This window comes from Oryctolagus cuniculus, chromosome 19 (genome assembly GCF_051225735.1).
Source record: "Oryctolagus cuniculus isolate XC-2025 breed Fujian yellow rabbit chromosome 19, ASM5122573v1, whole genome shotgun sequence".
NCBI classification, from domain to species: domain Eukaryota; kingdom Metazoa; phylum Chordata; class Mammalia; order Lagomorpha; family Leporidae; genus Oryctolagus; species Oryctolagus cuniculus.
The window spans coordinates 23,876,430-23,894,394 of NC_142885.1; the positions used below are offsets into that span (position 1 = coordinate 23,876,430).

Here is a 17,965-nt window from a genome sequence, read left to right on the forward strand (position 1 = left end):
TTGCAGCACTATTTCAAGTTCCAGCTGCTCCACTTCCCATCCAGTCTCCTGCTCATGTACCAAGGAAAATAGCAGATCCAGGCACAAGTACTTAGGCCCCTACCACCCACTAAGCAGAGCAGTAGGAGTTCCCTACTCCAGGCTCCATCCTGGACCATACCTGATGGTTGTGGCCCCATGGGAAGTGAACCAGAGGAAGGAAGACCTCTCTCTCACCCCCTCTTTCCCTCATTTGCATTTCCAATACATAAATCTTTGTTAAAAATTATACATCACATGGTAATTTTTGGGCAAATGTGGAAACTTTATAAACACAGGCAATGAGTTGGATCTGGTTCCAGTGATCCAAACCCTTGCCACATAACAAGGGAGAGAAGGCCAGGTCAGGCTGAGAAATACCCAGCACACTCCCCCCAACACCCGGGATATAGCAGGAATGCCACAGGGAGCTCCTCCATTGCCCCCCCAAAAGTCTCTGCTTCTACTGCTCTCCCCATTGCCCTGGATCCAGTGCCCCATTCCATGCCTGCCACCACCATCACACCGGGCTCCCCTTCTCCCTTCCCATTCCATGCTCAGCCCACCTCACCCTCCCTTGCCTTCTCTCACCCACCCTCGGCCCACCCTGACCCTCGTTTGGCCCACCCTCGGCCCACCTGCACCCTCCCATGCCCTCCCTCAGCCCACCCACACCCTCCCTCACCCTCCCTTGGCCCACCCTCAGCTTGTCCACACCCTCTGTTACCCTTGCCCGTGCCCATACCCCCATCCTGCCTTCTCCCTTCCCTCACCCATGTCCACCACTCCCTTGCTCCCCAGGCCCTCTCCCCACCAACTGCTCTCCCTGCCCTGTCCCTGCCCTCGGCACCTGTCCCTGTGCCACTGTGCTGGCAGCAAGGCCTAATAACTGCTATGCAGGAAGACATCACAGAGGTCTGGCCTGTGCCAACATTCTGTGCAGGTGACATCCTCACCCTCAGTGGGTCTGTGAGCCACATATGGAGCACACTCGCTCTTGTGCACTGGGCACTCTCCATATTGGTCCACTTCCCATCCCATCATGGGGTGGCAGGTGTAGACGGGCTCTTACGGGGCTCATGACCAATGTGACCTAGTTTTAAATGAACCCCAGAGCAGGGATGAGTAAGTGTACAACATTCCTTCAAATCAATCACAGGAGAGCTGCCCCTTCTCTGCTCCTAGGTCTTCCTCAGGCTGGGTAAGAGGTCAGTGCCATGGGCTTTACCCCACAGAAAATGATGACAAATTGATCAGACCACAATGGGACATGGACACTGACTGATGGAGTTATGAACCTTGCCCCTAATGCCTTATGTGAACTCAGATCTTAGCTAAGGACATTATGCTCTCCCAATTGCCAAGGCATTTTAAACTCCTCTATTTCCTGTTTTCATATACATTGGATTAGACCCATGATGCAGTGTGTCTACAAAAGGTTCTAGGCAGATTTCCATCTCTGTGCACAGAGTCTGATGACTCTAGAGGTGTGGGCGTTGGGTCCCTGGGCTTGGGGGTGTTCTTGCAGTGGGATCCCATGCTGCCATGTCAGCCCATACAACTGCCATGGAGCTGGCAAGTTCCACACTCACTATCCCTCTGGCCCCAGTCAGGTGTCACATAACTATGGGACATTTCCTGGGAGCCTGTTGGAGATAAACCAGCATACAGGGATGAGGAAGAGGTGGTAGTGAACAGCAGATTTGATTCCAACCTCCTGTTCCACCTGCTCTAGACAGGAGGAGGAGGTGAGGGAGGTGGAAACAGACAGCTCCCTGAGGTCTTAGCATCCTCAAGGCTGTTCCTGTCAATTTCCTACAAAAGTAGTCAAGTTTTCTCCCTTTGTCCTTCCTAATCTCACATTTGTTATCAAATCTCCAGAGCCTAACTTACTACTTAGAACACATTATGTTGTCAGTAAATGTTTAATGGGAGAATGGCTTTATTAATAGCTTGATCAAGAAATTCAGCTACTTGAACCATGCCAGGAGCTGGCGGCACTGCAGGTCAGCAATCGCCACTGACCCAGTCAATTCAGCAGCCTGGGTCACCCCGCGTTGCTGAGCCGCAGCCCCCCCCATGCACACAGCTGGAGGAGCTGAGCAGGAGGCAAATGAAGATAAACAATGTCTGCCAACCTGAAACACCCTTTCTTGGGAATTTTGGTCTTTCAGAATACTAGTTTGATTCTAAAAGAGGAGGGACCACATTATCTATCTTCCACAGCAGTGGTTATTGCTGAACTTTGGAAGATAATGGCCTATATTTTATTAGTTTACAAAGACAACAAATGTAGTCTAAGAGCACTGAGCCAAGTACGACAGAATGAGATTCTTAATAAACCCATGGAAACATTATATATATATATATATATATATATATATATATATATATATATATATATTTCACCTTTGAAACTGTGGGAAAATGTTATGGACAATTGGTGCCCGATCAGTTAGATCAATTAGATTTCCTGGTGTCACACAATACGATTGGGTGACTATTGTTCACAGAATCTATTATGTATTTTATGAGAAAATGGAAGAAAAGAGCTCAGGGTTCCAACCATAAAATAGTGTCACAAGATAAATGTGCATTTGATCAGTTCAATTTGTATACATGGATTGAAATGCCACACTGTAGCCCATAAATATTATTTGTTAACAAAAAAATGAAAATACCAACATTTTATTTGGTGTATAAAATTAAGAGATGTTAAAATGTTTACTATCACAACTAATATTGCAGTATTTAGAAACATTTCATTAATATTGAGACAAACATAATCTGGAAGTAATTGGTCTTACCAAGATGAGTGGAAAGGCTACCATGGTTTATTTTATTGTTGCCTTCAGTTAAGAAAAATGGAATTAGAGCAATGCAAAAATGTGAAATCAAATGATAGACTATTTTTTAAAAATTGAGATTTTACTGGTGTTGAGAATCAATACACATTTTGATGTGTACACAATTCTTAACATACACACCAAGAATCTTAAAAAGTCATGAATTTTCATTCTTTTTAAATTTGCTATTATTTTATTTTGAAGAGAACATATTTTTAATTTATCTTATACTTAAAGGCTTAATGTTCACAAAAACACAGTGGAGTTAGAAAGGAAGAATATATGCCAGGACAATAAAGAGTAATCAAATTTAAAAATATCAACTATAGTCATCCACAATAAATTAGCAGTTTTCAGGCTCCTCTCAGAAATGATGTACCCGGGAGTGTCTGCCCAGCTGTAATTGTCACATGTTTTAATGTTTATTTCATGCTTTGGAGAGTTATGTGATCACCACAGAACAAAATCAGCATATTTGCATTGATGAAAAGATATTTTATGCAATTCCTCATTCTCCACCAACAGAGACAACTGTTGATTTAAACTTTTCTTAAGATATTTGCCTTTTCTTACATGTCTGTATAATTGGATTCCTACGGTAGAACAGTGTTTAGTCTTTTGATTCTGATTTCTTTTTTTAAAAGATTTATTTATTTTATTTGAAAGTCAGAGTTACACAGAGAGAGAAGGAGAGGTAGAGAGAAAGGTCTTCCATCCACTGGTTTACTCCCTAGTTGGCCACACAGTTGTAGCTGCACTGATCCGAAGCCAGGAGCCAGGAGTTTCTTCCAGGTCTCACACGCGAGTGCAAGGGCTCAAGGACTTGGGCCTTCTTCTACTGCTTTCCTAGGCCATAGCAGAGAGCTGGATAGGAAGTGGAACAGCCAGGACTTGAACTGGCTCCCATATGGGATGCTGGCACTGCAGTCAGTGGCTTTACCTGCTATGCCATAGCACGGGCCCCTGATTCTGATTTCTTTATGTGTTTCTTTTAGTTTGTTTCTTCAGTGACATGTTTTTTCTTAACTTCATTTTTGACTGCCACATAGAGTAAATTGTGAAGATACACAACTCAATTTTTTTCCTTTCACATAGACATTTGATGTTTTCCCATTTGGCTTTCATGAATAGTGCCGGGGTGGGCCTTTGTGTTCATGTCATTTTATATTTTAGGGGCATAACTGCAAGTGGAACTGCAGATCAATAACAGTAACTTCATCTAAAACACTCTGAGAAACTACTTCAACTGTTTTTCAAAGTGTCTGCACCATTGTAGTGGAATTGCGTGAAGCTCTCATGATCCTCAGTCAGATCTGTCAGCATTCATCTCTTGCTGAGCCATAGTCATTTTACTGGCTGGGAAGTGGTATCTTCTTGAGGTTTTGATTTGTGATTTCCTAATGACTAATAGTAAGCATATTTTTACATGGTTACTGGAAAAATGCATAATTTAATTCATTAAGTGACTTGAACATTGTTTATCTCCATTGTATTTTGTATTTTTTGTGTAGTATTAGGGTATTCTTAAAATTTTTATTTGTATTTTTCTTCCTTCTGATGCCATTTTGAATGCTGCTGTTTTTTCAGAATATTCATTGTTGCACAGAAATACAATTGATACTTTTACATCTGTTCTATGCCCTGAAAGATTACTGAATTTTACTTTGAATATATAGTAAATTCATCAGTATTTCTTTTATATGCAGGATTATGTCTTGAACAATGCAAAGCGATTTTACTGTTTCCATTTGAAATCTGAAGACTTTTTCTTTTTCTTTTCATGATTTATTTAGTAAAGTTTTCCATTACCAGGTTGAATAGAAGTGGTAAAAGTATTTGTTTCTTGTTCCCAGCCCCAGCATTTGTAGATTTTTCCATGGGTGGCCTTTCCCTGACAGAAGTTCTCTTCAATTCCTAATTTGTTTAGGGTTTTACTATAAGATAGATTTAGAAAAAAAAAAAAACACAAAACTTGTATTTATGGGGTTATCATATCTTGACTTTCCTTAATTTTACTAGTGAGTATAATATTAACTGAATTTTTAAATTTTAAATTTTTTAATTTGAGAGGTGGGGACTGAGAGCTCCTACATGCATGCTTACTGCCCAGATGCCTACAATGGCCAAATCTGAGCTTGCACAATACCATGCCCCCAGAAACAGAATCCACATTCCCAGTGTTGGTGGCAGGAACCCAATTATTTGAGCTATCACCACTGTCTCCAGGGGTGTGCATTGGCAGGGAGCTGGAGTCAGGAGCCCAGGCTGAGATTTAATTGTGGGAATCTTAACCAGCATCTTAACTGCTAGACTGAATGCCCACCAGTTCTCTCTTTATTCTATGCCTCTAGTCTGTGTATCTGATGTTATGTCAGTATCATCCTATTTTGATTGCTGTTGATTTGTAGAGAGTTTTGAATTCAGGAAATGTGAGACCTCTAACTTTGTACTTCATTTTCAAACTTATTTTGGTTGTTTGGGGTTCTCTTACATTCTATATGAATTCTAAGTTGTTTTTAACATTTTCTGCTAAAATGAAATGTTGATGTGTTTAGAAGGATTGCTTTGAATATGTAGATCATTTAGTGTGGTACTAACTTCTTAAAATGCTTTTTATTTGTGTCATCTTTAATTCATTTCATTAACACTATAGTTTTTGGTGTTTAAATATTTTATTTCTTCGGTTAAGTTTATTCCTAAGTAATTAACCCTGTTGATGCTATTGCAAATCCAGCTGTTCTCTATATTTCCCTTCAAGGTTGTTCAGTTTTGTATATAAACAAAACTGCTTTTTCTATGTTTATTTTGTATTGTACTGCTTCGCTGAATTGTTTTTGTACCAGCTTTATTGAGGAATCTTGAGTGTTCTCTACATACAAGATCATATGAAAAAGGCAAAGATAAAGCTTACCTGCAGAAAGTATCTGCTGTTTGCCATGTGGGAATTAGAATAACATCTAGTAGACTTAAGGACTAGCACTGCTAAAGGAGTCCACTGATTCACCCATTGGTGTATCACTGCTATCTATCTCCCTGCACAGACTCCCCAGGAGACTTCTTAAGGGATGGCCTACACTGACAGATGCCTGTTGTGTGTTGCTGGCAGCTGCATATAAGAAACATGATTGGGGATAGTGCCGTGGCTCACTTGGTTAATCCTCCGCCTGTGGCGCCAGCATCCTATATGGGTGCTGGGTTCTAGTCCCAGGCCCAGCTCTCTGCTGTGGCCTGGGAGGGCAGTGGAGGATGGCCCAAGTGCTTGGTCTCCTGTACCCACATGGAAGACGAAGAATCACTTGGCTCCTGGCTTCAGATCAGCGCAGCTGTAGTGGCCATTTGGGGAGTGAACCAAGGAAGGAAGACCTTTCTCTCTGTCTCTCTCTTTCTGTCTGTAACTCTACCTGTCAAAATAAATAAATAAAATTTTAAAAAAAAGAAATGTGATTGATCTCATGTACTCATTTCAGACATGGGTACCTCCATCTGGGTGTTCCAGAGCCTTGTGTGCCATGGGATGGTGAGTCTGTGTGCACCACATGATGGCTTGCTGCAGCTCAGGTGCTGCTGATACTGGAAATAACCCCCTAAAATTATATCAAAATGTGGCCCTTTTAAGTTCCCCAGAAGCACCATCTGGGATGCCACATATGGTATTGAAATTTGAGGTGCCATATGTTATCACCAAATGCTTATTTAAAAATCTTTCATATTAATAAGCCTGAGAGTGTTCTTCCCTTGGTTTGAATCCTGGCTCTGCCTCCAACTGTAGGTTCCTGCTAGTGCACACCCTGGCAAGCAGCAGTTGATGGTTCAACAATGTGGGAGACCCAGATAGAATTCCAGGCTCCTGGGTGTTGCCTGCCATGGTCTGGCTCTTACAGGCATTGGAGATTGAGCCAGCAGTTGGAAGATATCTATGTCTCTCTTTCTTATAATAATAATGATAATAAATGAATAACATAATAAAAAGCCTAAACCCTGACACTGAGCAGGTGTTGGCAAAAGTTCATTCCTAGAATTTCAGCAGTTACCGCAGACACAGGCAATGACACCTAGGATTACATTGTCATCTCTTCTAAAACCAGCCTGGAGGCATCTGGGAAATGTCCCAGCTCAGTTAGTGGAGGAAATGAGCACCCAGTTGAGCCTGGAAAAGCCAGCTGGGTGGTTAAAGTGAAGGCAAAGCCAGGATGTTGGAGCTGCTTTCTCCACTTCTATCACTTGTCATGTCACACAGGGTGTGATCACACTGGCCCTGCCAACTCCACAGGCCATTTAGGTTTACCTGTGGGGCAGGTGTTTAATTGGAATTTAAGAAGCCCATGTCCCACTCTGGAGTGCTTGAGTAAAGTCCTGCAACTGGCTCTTGACTCCAGCTTCCTGCCAATACACAGCCTGGGAACCAACAGTGATGGCTCAAGTGATTGGATCCTTGAACAGAGTTGTTGGCTCCTGGCTTTGGCCTGGCCGAGCCCTGGTTGTGGTGGGTATTTGGAGAGTGAACCATCAGATGAAAGCTTGCTGGCTCTCTGCTGTTCAAATAAATGCCTACATGCAAAATTTAAGTGAAAAATAAATTTTCCCATAATATTGCTAGTATTCACTTGCTTTAACCCAGGGATACAGTAACAAGCAAGATGTGTTTAATTAGGGACTTGTGTTGTGAAGCAGCACGTTAAAGCACCACCTGTGATGCCAGCATCCCATGTCAGAGCACTGGTTCAAGTTCTGATGGTCTGTGCCTGATCCAGCTGGTGTATATCTGGGAGAGAAGTGAGGTATGGCCTGAGTGCTTGGCTCCCTACCACCCACATGGAAAACCCCAGTGGAGTTCCTGGCTCAAGACCTAGTACAGCCCTGTTTTAGCCATTTGAGGAGTGAACCAACAAATGGAAGATCATTCTCTCACTCTATCTCTCTCTCTCCCCTCATCTCCTTCTTTCTCCCTCTCTCTCCATTTTAAATAAATAATCTTTTTTAAAAAAGATTCAGTGATCCACCCATCATCCCCAGACATGCATGTTGATTGCTAAGCATTCACCACCAACAACAGTTAGTGGAGCTGTGTGATTTGGGAAGCTTGCAGCCTTGCAAAATAAAAGTCATCACCCCCACTTTACAGAGAGGAAAAAAGACAGTCTGACACTTGCCATAGGTGAAATTGGTATAGAGAAGGCCCTACTTCCAAGTTTAGCCTGATAGGGCTGCCAGATTTAGCCAAGAAAAAAACAGAAGTACCTGAAACAATAATAGCAAATGCCCAGTTCCATTTGCGTGCTACATAAACATTGAAAGACCCCTTAGTGTAATGATATCCCAAATGTTCCATGGAATGCAATATATTTCTTATGTTTTTTTTTTCCATTCATCTGACATGTGAATTGATCTGGGTTGATCAGAAATGCAAATGCATCTAAATATTGCATAGAATATTAAATAAACTCACAAATTATGCATTGGTCAACTGTTGAGAAAATTCATCTTGGAGTCCTGTATTTTTCCTTTAAAAGATATTTTAAAGATCTATATATTGATTTGAAAAGCAGAGTGACAGCGCAGGAGGGAGAGACAGAGATATGTTCCATCCACGGATAGACTCCTGAAATCCTTGCAACAGATGGGGCAGGGCCAGGCTAGAGCAGTGAGCCAGGGCCTCATTCCAGGTCTCCCATGTGGGGGGCAGGAACCCAATTACTTGAGCCCTTGGTGTTGCCTCCCAGGGTCTGCAGTAGCAGGAAGTTGGAGTCAGGAGCAGAGCCGGGCATCAAACACAGGCACTCTGATGTGTAACAGAGGCAGGGTAACTCCACTTTTTGAATAAGTTATCCTTTCTTTTTTGAATTCCCTGTGGTACTGAGTAAAAAAATTCAGTTGAGTATATTTGTGTGGTCTATTTGGGTTCTCTGTTCTGTTTGTCTAAGTCTGTCCTTTCCCCAGTGTCACAAATTCTTGATTACTGTATCTACATAGTGAGACTTGACATTGACTGCAGTGAATCTTCCCACTTTGTTCTTCCCACTCTCCCAAGACTGTCTTAACTCTCCGTATGAATTTTAGAATAAGTTCACCTAGACCTACAAAATCTTGCTGGGATAATGATGGAATAGCATTAGAGTTATTTACTAATTTGGGGAAACCAGCACCTTTATTACATTTATCCTGTAATCTGCAGGCACAATACAGTTTCCAGTTCTTTAGATGTACTTCACCTTTTTTAAAATCAGTATTTTGTTATTTGGAGTGTACAATATTACACATATTTTGTTAATGCTATACATAAGCATTTAATTTTCTCAGATTAGTTGAAAGTGGCATAGTTAATTTCAGGTTCTACATCTCCATTGTGAGTATTCAGAGAATCAAATTTTTCATGTTTTTAAGCTGGAAAACATGCTAGAAAGAGAGAGAGAGACACTCTCAGGCAGCATGGCCCTTTGCAGTAGCCAAGAGAGGCCAGGCCCACACAGCTGGGACAACCTGTCCCCAAATCATCATGACATGAAGAGAGCAAGTCCCACTCACCTGGACCTGAATCCATCCCCGTGTCCTGAACTTGCTTGCTGCCTAGAAAACAAACTCCAGCTCAGCCGGTCACTTGACACAGGAGTGGCCTCTAACTGCTGTAGAATATGGAAGGAGCAGTGCTTGGCAATGATGACATCATGGAGCGCAGTCACAATGGCACCCTCCTAGATTAGCAAGTCTCGGGGTCAGGGTTCCCAACCCCCTGAGGAATAAGAATCCCCTAGTAGTGGGGCCTGTGGTCTCTCCTGGGATCAAGAGGAAAGGGCAGATGTGCAGGAGATACATCATGGGCTCAGATGTCCCGGTTCCCTCTGTCACTCTCTGGACAATGTCCCAGGTCACTGCCACCCTCCATCCTCCATCCTCCTTTTCCTACTCTACAATTATATTTTGTATTGACCTTTGAACATTTCCATTTTGGATTAATATGAGTGCAATGTGTGCCCTCACAATTGAAATACAACTACCTGAGGTCCCCGTACTTTGCCTACCCTTGCAATGACCAGAACTGGGGAATCCATGTGGCACAACCTCCTGCCACATGACAGGCTTAACCTAGCACTGCTGATCCAGGCTGTGCCTCTTGCCCGCCTCCTGGCTTCTCCTTGCTGCTGCTGTTGCTGTTGGGTATCAGAATCCAGAGACTAGGGGGAGGGGTGAGGCAGGCTGCCTGCCACCTGCCTGGGACCTTGAGCCAGCAGGGACCAGACTATCTGCAGGAGGAACAGGGACTCTGTCCTGGACACAGGCAAGAGGTGAAGTATTGAGTCACTGTGACTTCACCACCAGCCCCTGACACTGGTGCTGACCACACAGACACTGATGTTGACAATAAGCATATGGGGTCAGGAGCACCCACAATCCCTAGGGCTCCCAGATAAGGGACATCCACATCTGGGGGACACCTTCACTGTCAGCACCATTAGGCCCCTTCCAGCTCCTCGGCCGGGCATGGTTGCCTCTGGTCCTGCAGGGACAGTGAATGCCTTGCAGGATTTGTTGAGGCTCCTGGGTCCTGTTGTGGCCAAGCTCCTCACTACTCTCCCTGTCCTGAGGGGCCTGAGCTGTAATATCCCACTGGGGACAAGTGTGAGCCTGTGTGTGTTTGTGTGCACAAGCCCATGTGTGTTCCTAGCTATACAGGTTCCATTGCTGCTGTTGTATTCACCAATCTCCTCATCACCCTTGTCTGGTCTCCCCTGGAGGTGAGGATGGAGGGAGGCCAAGGGCAGGGTCCTGTGAGGAAGCTGGGCCCTGGCTGGTGGAGGTGACTGTGGTGTGGTGCTGGGTGTGCTCTGCAGAGCAGGGATCCACACACTGCCCCAGACATCACCACATTCAGGGGCTCCAAGGATGAACCACTTCCCAAGATCTCAGGCGGCTGGGTTACCAGGTGCTGCTGACCAGGCCATGGGTTGAGTAATACAAGAAGAAAGATGGGAGAACTCACCTCAGGGACATTGCTTCTGTCACTCAGGGGGTCATAGGGTGTCACCTCCCATCTGTCATCCTCCCTCTGCCAGCCGCCCTCATCATTGGAGACTAAACAGGATGAAGTCATGGCCAACATGTCCCTGCAGCCTGTCCTACCCCTCTGAGGCCCCACAGGGTCCCACTCCCTGTTCCTTAACCCTGACTCATGCTGTGATAACCCCACACCATTGCTGGCCTGGCCAGAGCATGTGACCATCAGGGTTAAGGAAATGACACAGCTCCTCCCACACAGAGGAGCCTGAAGCCTCCCAGCCCTGCTCCTGCCAGGACAGTCATTCAGGCCTCACCTAACCTGTGCTTTGTCTTGGATCCCACCCTCTCTTAGGCTGCTACACTCCTGCCTGACAATTCTCCATCATTCCCTCATGGTCCTGCTTGTGAGCTCACAGCTTTCCCAGGTACTGAGCTCACAGTGTCCAGTGTCTCCAAGGACTGCACTTCCACAGTGTCTGCTCAGGACAGGCCACCAGCGTCCTTGTCCCAAGGAGACTCTTCATGTCCATGAACTCACCAGTTGTCTCCATCACCCACTGGTGTACTTCTTCAGTTGTTAAATTATAGTATATATAGTAATTATTCTTAGTCAATTTGTTTCTCTGCTCTAGGTTGAATCCAAAGATTTTTGTTCAAATAATTGAAAGAAGAAACAGTTATAGAAGATAATTCACATTTTCCATTTCTAATGTTTAGGTGCCTATCAACAAACACTGTGCATTTTCTGTGAATCCAGAGTCTTGTAGTTTCTGGCCCATAACATGAAGCATTTATTGAATGAATGATTTATTTTGAAACTACCAAGTGTCTGCTGCATGATAAAATAATGTAAAGAAGCTCCAATACAAAAATATTGTAATAGTTTGTGAAATATACAGTTATAGAATTCTCTGAATATTACCGATAAAATTAGCTTCTCATTTGAAAATATTAAATTAAAACACAAATAACACATTGACAATAACCCTTGTGGTCCAAGAATATCTCCCATCAATACTATAAATCCCAAACACATAAAAATCCTGCAGATATTATTTAGATATGTAAACCGAACTATGATTATAGTAAACACATTCATCGATCAAGTACAATACATCAGAATTGTGGCTTAGAGACACTACGAGTGAAATTATAGGTGCAGTTTTATCAATTTTCATAAATCTACCATAGCCACCCTAGCACTGTCTTTGTGCACCCATTCCATATATATGGTAGTGCAGCACACATCATACTGAAGACTACTTCCCTTCATTACTGAGCTGTTTATACATGTTACTGAGAAATAGGCCAAATTTTTTTAATTGCTTTATTTTTTAAGTTTTATTTTTATCACTCTTATCAAACACATCAGAAAGCATATCAACAGTGCATCTTAAGATAAGTCAGTTTACAACAAAACTGAACAAGGCAATTGTGTTTACAGAAAAGGTTTTCAGCAAAAAAGCATGCAATACAATCAATTGAAATGCAGTGTTCATACTTTGTAGGTATATTGGAAAAGTGGAAAATAAAAGTCCTTTGCTACTCAGCAAGAAAAAAAATAGAGTAAAAGACTTGAATGGAAACCAGAAATTGGGGATTTGAGAAAAGTACTCAGTACTGACACATATATCCTTAACCCTGACTCATGCTGTGATAACCCCACACCATTGCTGGCCTGGCCAGAGCATGTGACCATCAGGGTTAAGGAAATGACACAGCTCCTCCCACACAGAGGAGCCTGAAGCCTCCCAGCCCTGCTCCTGCCAGGACAGTCATTCAGGCCTCACCTATTAAAAATAAAACAAAAAACCCCTCACAAATAATAAGACATCACAGAGAACCATAGTGCCAAGAAATGCCAAGACCAATATGCAATTGAAACTGGTAGAAATGTTATAAACAATTATTCACTATGCGTTGTAATATTCTTGTAATTCTGAGGTGAAAGTAAACCAACAGGAGAGAATACTCCTTTAAACTGGCTTTGGTTTAAGTGATCTTTCACATTTGTTTCTAGTCACACCTTCTTAGCAAAAACATAGCAATTACATGCTACAGAGGGAAAATAGTAATCAATTTAATATTCACAACCAATCACTGCAGTGCTGACATAGGAGGCCATAAACTGTTAAAGTTTATTGATTCTAACTGGATCCCTAAGCATGATTAAAAGATAGCAATGATGAAGCCCTTTTTGGAAAAAAAAACAATCCCTTCTACTCCAAATTCAAAACTATTATAAAGGATATAAATGAATGATACACTATTTAAGATTTTTCAAAAACAATTATGAATGAAAGAGTAAATCCTGTTGGAAGATATGATAGCTTTACACTCTGAAAAGTCAATTATCTACAGAAGTGCAGCTTAACTTTTCTATTATAATAAATAAACACTACTTAGTTCCGTAAGGTGCTGTAAATTCGCAGCTAGTGCACGCTAATGCCACTCACTGTACCCAAAGTGCAAAGGGAAATACAGAGATGTCTCATCTCCACTTCCTTTCTGATCCTTGATTTCATGAACAGTGATGAACACCAAATACACAAAAGCTGAAAATTCAAATTTTTATTTGAAAAAATAAGGCTGAAGTGAACATGGATATTTAATCTGGTTTCATAAACTCTTAATAATTATTTTCTGGGGAACCAATAATGAGGAATGTACAGAAAAGTCAATATTTCTATGTTACCAATACCAACCCTGGGTTTTAAGAAGTAAATATACTTTTTAGACCATTAACTATATGGAAGATTACTAATATCAGTAAGGGAGTGGTTTCCTTCCACTCATCTCTAATTTTTATATCACTTATCTTTCTCCTCCTTACTAAGACCTGGCAGTCTTCTGACGATCCACGCTAACAATTCAGCCATAGCTAATTCATTAACTACAGAGATTCTGTGTCCATGCTGCAGGATTTCAGAATACCTCACCACATTTGATGTTACACACTACACATTCACTGTCCTGATATCATGATTATCATGAAGGGGAGGCAATCTAGAAGAAGAGGGCAATTCCAATGTGGGATAAAAAAAGGACTACAAATAATCCTCGTGGACAATCAAGAGCACAAGGTAGTGAGTAGCTCTGATTTCTACATAGGAGTTTCTCAAAAAGAAACAAAAAAGAAAAAGAAAAATTCCAGGTTCCCCCCCCCCTAGAATGTGACTTATTTTAATTATACAAAGTAGTATAATAAAATAAGCTCCACTCTCTGCAACAAGGATTTACGGTCCATAAGGCAAGTTAAGATAGAATGTTTTTCTGTGCCCTTAAAGCAATACACTGACCAGATGTCATGGAACCTACATGGCCTTCAAAAAAGCCATTCATTTTCTCTGGCTATTGTGGCACCATCCCAATTTGAAGGGAAATAATACTTAGGCAATCACTCATTAAGTTTCCCATGAATTTTGGCATTTATGGTGTCACAAACACTACTGCCATGAGTATGACAACTCTGAAAAGCAAAAATAAAGCAAACTGAAAACAAGTCTGCAGAAGCAGTACAAGGAACAGTGAAAGTGCTGACCTATAGGAAAATGAATAAAAACTTTGTATGAGGAGAACAAAGGTTGTGTAAACTATATACCTTATATCTTGAATTAAGGACACATTAATGACCCTCTATAAAATATAGTTTCCTAAATGCTCTCTGTGGTTTAGAGATTTCTTTTACAGCCCATTTCTCCTATAAAATTATAGCAAAAATAATTAAAATTATTTACCATCATCTTAAATATCCATAGTACTTGTCAATTGCATGCCATTGGATGAATCTACTGGTCATTATACAATTTAAAAAAGGAAAAACATTTGGGGGAGGTGGTTAGGATATCTAACATGTTATATTTTATGGCATCAGGAAGAGAAGAAGCTAACCTAAAACAAAGAAAAACCTTTTAAAATTTGGAGTATTCCAAACACTAAAATGTCCATGTTCTCTAAGACTAAGAATGTAATTTATTGAAATATACCACAAGAGGTTCAGATGAGTGCCCCATGATGGGAACTCAGTATTTCATCATCACTGAGAAGGGTTGTAAGTAACAGTAACTTGAAAGACTACCATCTCAAAATAAAGGTGATTTGTTGAGCACCTTAAGAAATGAGAATTCTTTTGACCTTTTGTGACCAGGGACTTGGTAGGAATGTTTTATTCTAGAGAGCTACAGCTAGAGTAATCAGATTTGAAAAAGGAACCCAACATTAAAAATGGAACTAGATCCAAGGAAGAATTAAATTCTGCCAGGTAATTCTGGCTTCTCCATCATATATAATGTGGGAACAAAATCAAATTTGAATAGTTTCATGTGAACAAAAATGGCAAATCAAGGACATTTGGGACTTTACTGTATAACTCCAAATTATCCCAAGAAAAAGGTAGAGGGTGTAATTAATTATCACCATCTGAGAATCTTTCATCCAAACGAGTTTCAATAGTTTCCAGGAAACACAAGGCACTTGCTTAAATCTCTAACTACCTCCATATCCACTTTAATCCAGACCGAAAGTCAAGATGTGATTCCATCTGTATCATAACCTGAATGAAGCCATCTAGCATGTACCCTTGCATAAGAGTCCAGGTAAAACATGTGGTTACTGGGTGTCTCTCTCACTTCCTCACCCATTAACTATTCTATTCACTATCAGTTTCTACGGTGCTGATTTTCACTAAATTATAAAAAATAAAATGCCATGCTGCCAAGTATAACTGATAGAAATTATGTAAGATAGGCCTAATTTAATAAAGTTGGAAAATAAAACCTAAGAAAGTGATGACAGACCAAAATTTAATACCAGTGAAGACAAAAATGTAAAATTAAAATCTTGAAAATACATTCTAATTTTTTTAATTCCATGAGTACTATTTTCATCTTAGGTAGCATCAAAATAAGCAATAAGAATTTAAATAACACAAAAGATGATCAACTGTTCCTAAAATATTCATAAATATTTTCAATAAAAATAAAAGCACTTTGTCAGAAAAGAAATAATGTCATATCTATTGCCAATTTTAGGTTGTCAGAGATTGGAAAGATAAGTGTGCAGCATAAAATATTTGTACCATATTATAAAATGTGGTGTAAAAATTGTAAACAATATTTTAAAGGGATCATCCAGGTAAATGTAGTATAAACAGCAATATACTTGCATGACTAAGGTGTGTTCACGCTGTATAGACTACAGCCTGTACTCACATGGTTTACCTGGCACTGCTGCTCTTCATCATGATCGGTCCCTCCATTAGAGAGACTGCAGCACAGGATTCAATCGTCTAAAACACTCTGAAGCACACTAGTGAGATCCTTTAATCCATAAGCGCGCCCTCAGCTACTTCTTTGCTAGGAAACACATGAGCAAAACTTGTGATTCCCTTGCAGACTTGTGCAATGGCAACCAGAAGGAAGACAGCAGAAAATCTTCTGGCAGGGAAAGTAAGATTCTGTGCTAGTCTTCCTGTGACATGCTTGCATGTTATGTGACCTAAACTATGACAACTGTATTTTAAGGACATACTTTCTTTCTAGAGGAATGTTTAAAAGTGGAGTCTAAAATTAAAAATTGTCATCCTATAATTCAGCAGTCTACCATCTGGGTTAAGTTTTCACACATGAGAACGTGCATTCCACAGGCAGAGCAAAAGTTAAACAGTTTCAATCAAACTCCCTAACTGGCTTCTCTCTTCCTGTTGATTTCTACTTCACTAGGCTGGAGGGGAAAGAGAGGGGCGCTCCTCCAATCCACCCCCACCAGCTCCCACCAGGAGCAAGGGCTTTGTAAAGAGAAAGCAACACTCCACCCTGCAAACATGAACGGGCAGCAAGAATGAATCCATTCTCTAAGGGAAGCCAGGCTGGGGACATCCGCAGGGAGGGAACCAGATGCAAATGCACAGCCCTGCTCCTCCTGGGTGGGGGGTCCCCATTGGGGTTGCTCAGTGCTCCTGAGATTACAGTGTCAGGTGCAAGCAAGTCAAAGCAGCTTCCACAACAGGTATCTTCTATCAGACCAGTGCTGGGGAGAAAGGCGTTTCAAAGGGTGCTTTTGTGAAAAGTCCAAGTGGTTGCCAAAATCATACTCCAGTATGTATAAGGGAAATCAGCTAAAATCTTGAATTGTTTCAAAAAACACTATTTCAGTTAACCCTTGCAGTTACACAACATATGTTTCCAAGATCAACACAAAACCGGAAAATTAGACACCACTGAAACAATAATGAATCCCCTCAGGAACCAGAGCTGTGCCCTCTGGGAAGCTGACAGGCCTTGCCAGACCAGTCAGGATCCAGGCTCCTCATTGAGCCTCTGTGGTCAAACCCACCCCCTGCAGATCTGAAAGCAAGGGATGCATCCCCAGCAGGGGGCGCCATGGAGCCCACTGCCCAGGAGTTGTCCCAACCCCTCCCCTGGTGAAGTGGAACTAAAGCCACCAGCTGTCACCCAAAGACACCCCTCAGGCAGCTTAACCACCCTAGCGTCCCCCAAACAGGCCCAGGTGAACTCTGTGGTGTGCAGCACTTCCTGGTGTTGCATGCTTGCTGAATTCCAAGCCATCTCAGTGACTATCAGGGAGGAAGCACCATCTTAACAAGGTGAGTAAAGGCTGCTGTGGCTCATACCTGTGTGCAACCACATTACTATGTGAGAGGAATAAATCTGTGGTCCCCACTGAATCTGAGCTGGCCTGCCCTGGGAGGTGCTCCCCCCCTCACTGTATCACAGGTGCCAGGAATCAGACTGCCAGGGTGGAATACTGACAGGCAGCTGGCTCTGGGAACACCTTGTCTCTTTTGTGGAGGGGGCAAGTTCGTGGGCTGAGAGGGGACCTCCTGCCCCCTGTGAGTTTGGGAGCCATGTACACTGTGAGTGTGGGAATTCTGTGACAGAGATGTGGAAATATGTAGAAAACTGCCAGTGTCATTATTCACTTACAAAGAAAAATATTTGTATGGTGCCACAAAGGACCTCAGCCAAAACAGACATAAGTAAAAAGGACAAAGCAAGAGTAATTTTTCCATGGATTTGAAATATAAAGATATTTTCAATACATTCAGGAAGGCGTGCGAGCACACTCAAGAAAGAACTGCACCAACAAGG

The 17,965-nt window shown here is 41.9% G+C and overlaps 1 long non-coding RNA gene across 3 annotated transcripts in view; it reads left to right on the forward strand.

Annotated features, from left to right (window-relative positions):
* LOC149120423 (uncharacterized) overlaps positions 1 to 17,965 on the forward strand; it is a 36,703-nt gene that overhangs the window by 8,699 nt on the left and 10,039 nt on the right. The window contains exon 3 of one of the 3 annotated variants that reach the window (XR_016226375.1): positions 11,209 to 11,612. The exons of 1 other annotated variant lie outside the window; for it this stretch is intronic. This is a non-coding gene — a long non-coding RNA (uncharacterized LOC149120423). Of the gene's footprint in view, positions 1 to 5,905; positions 6,255 to 11,208; positions 11,613 to 17,965 lie in introns of those variants that run through there. One more of the 3 variants, XR_016226373.1, reaches the window with a different exon arrangement.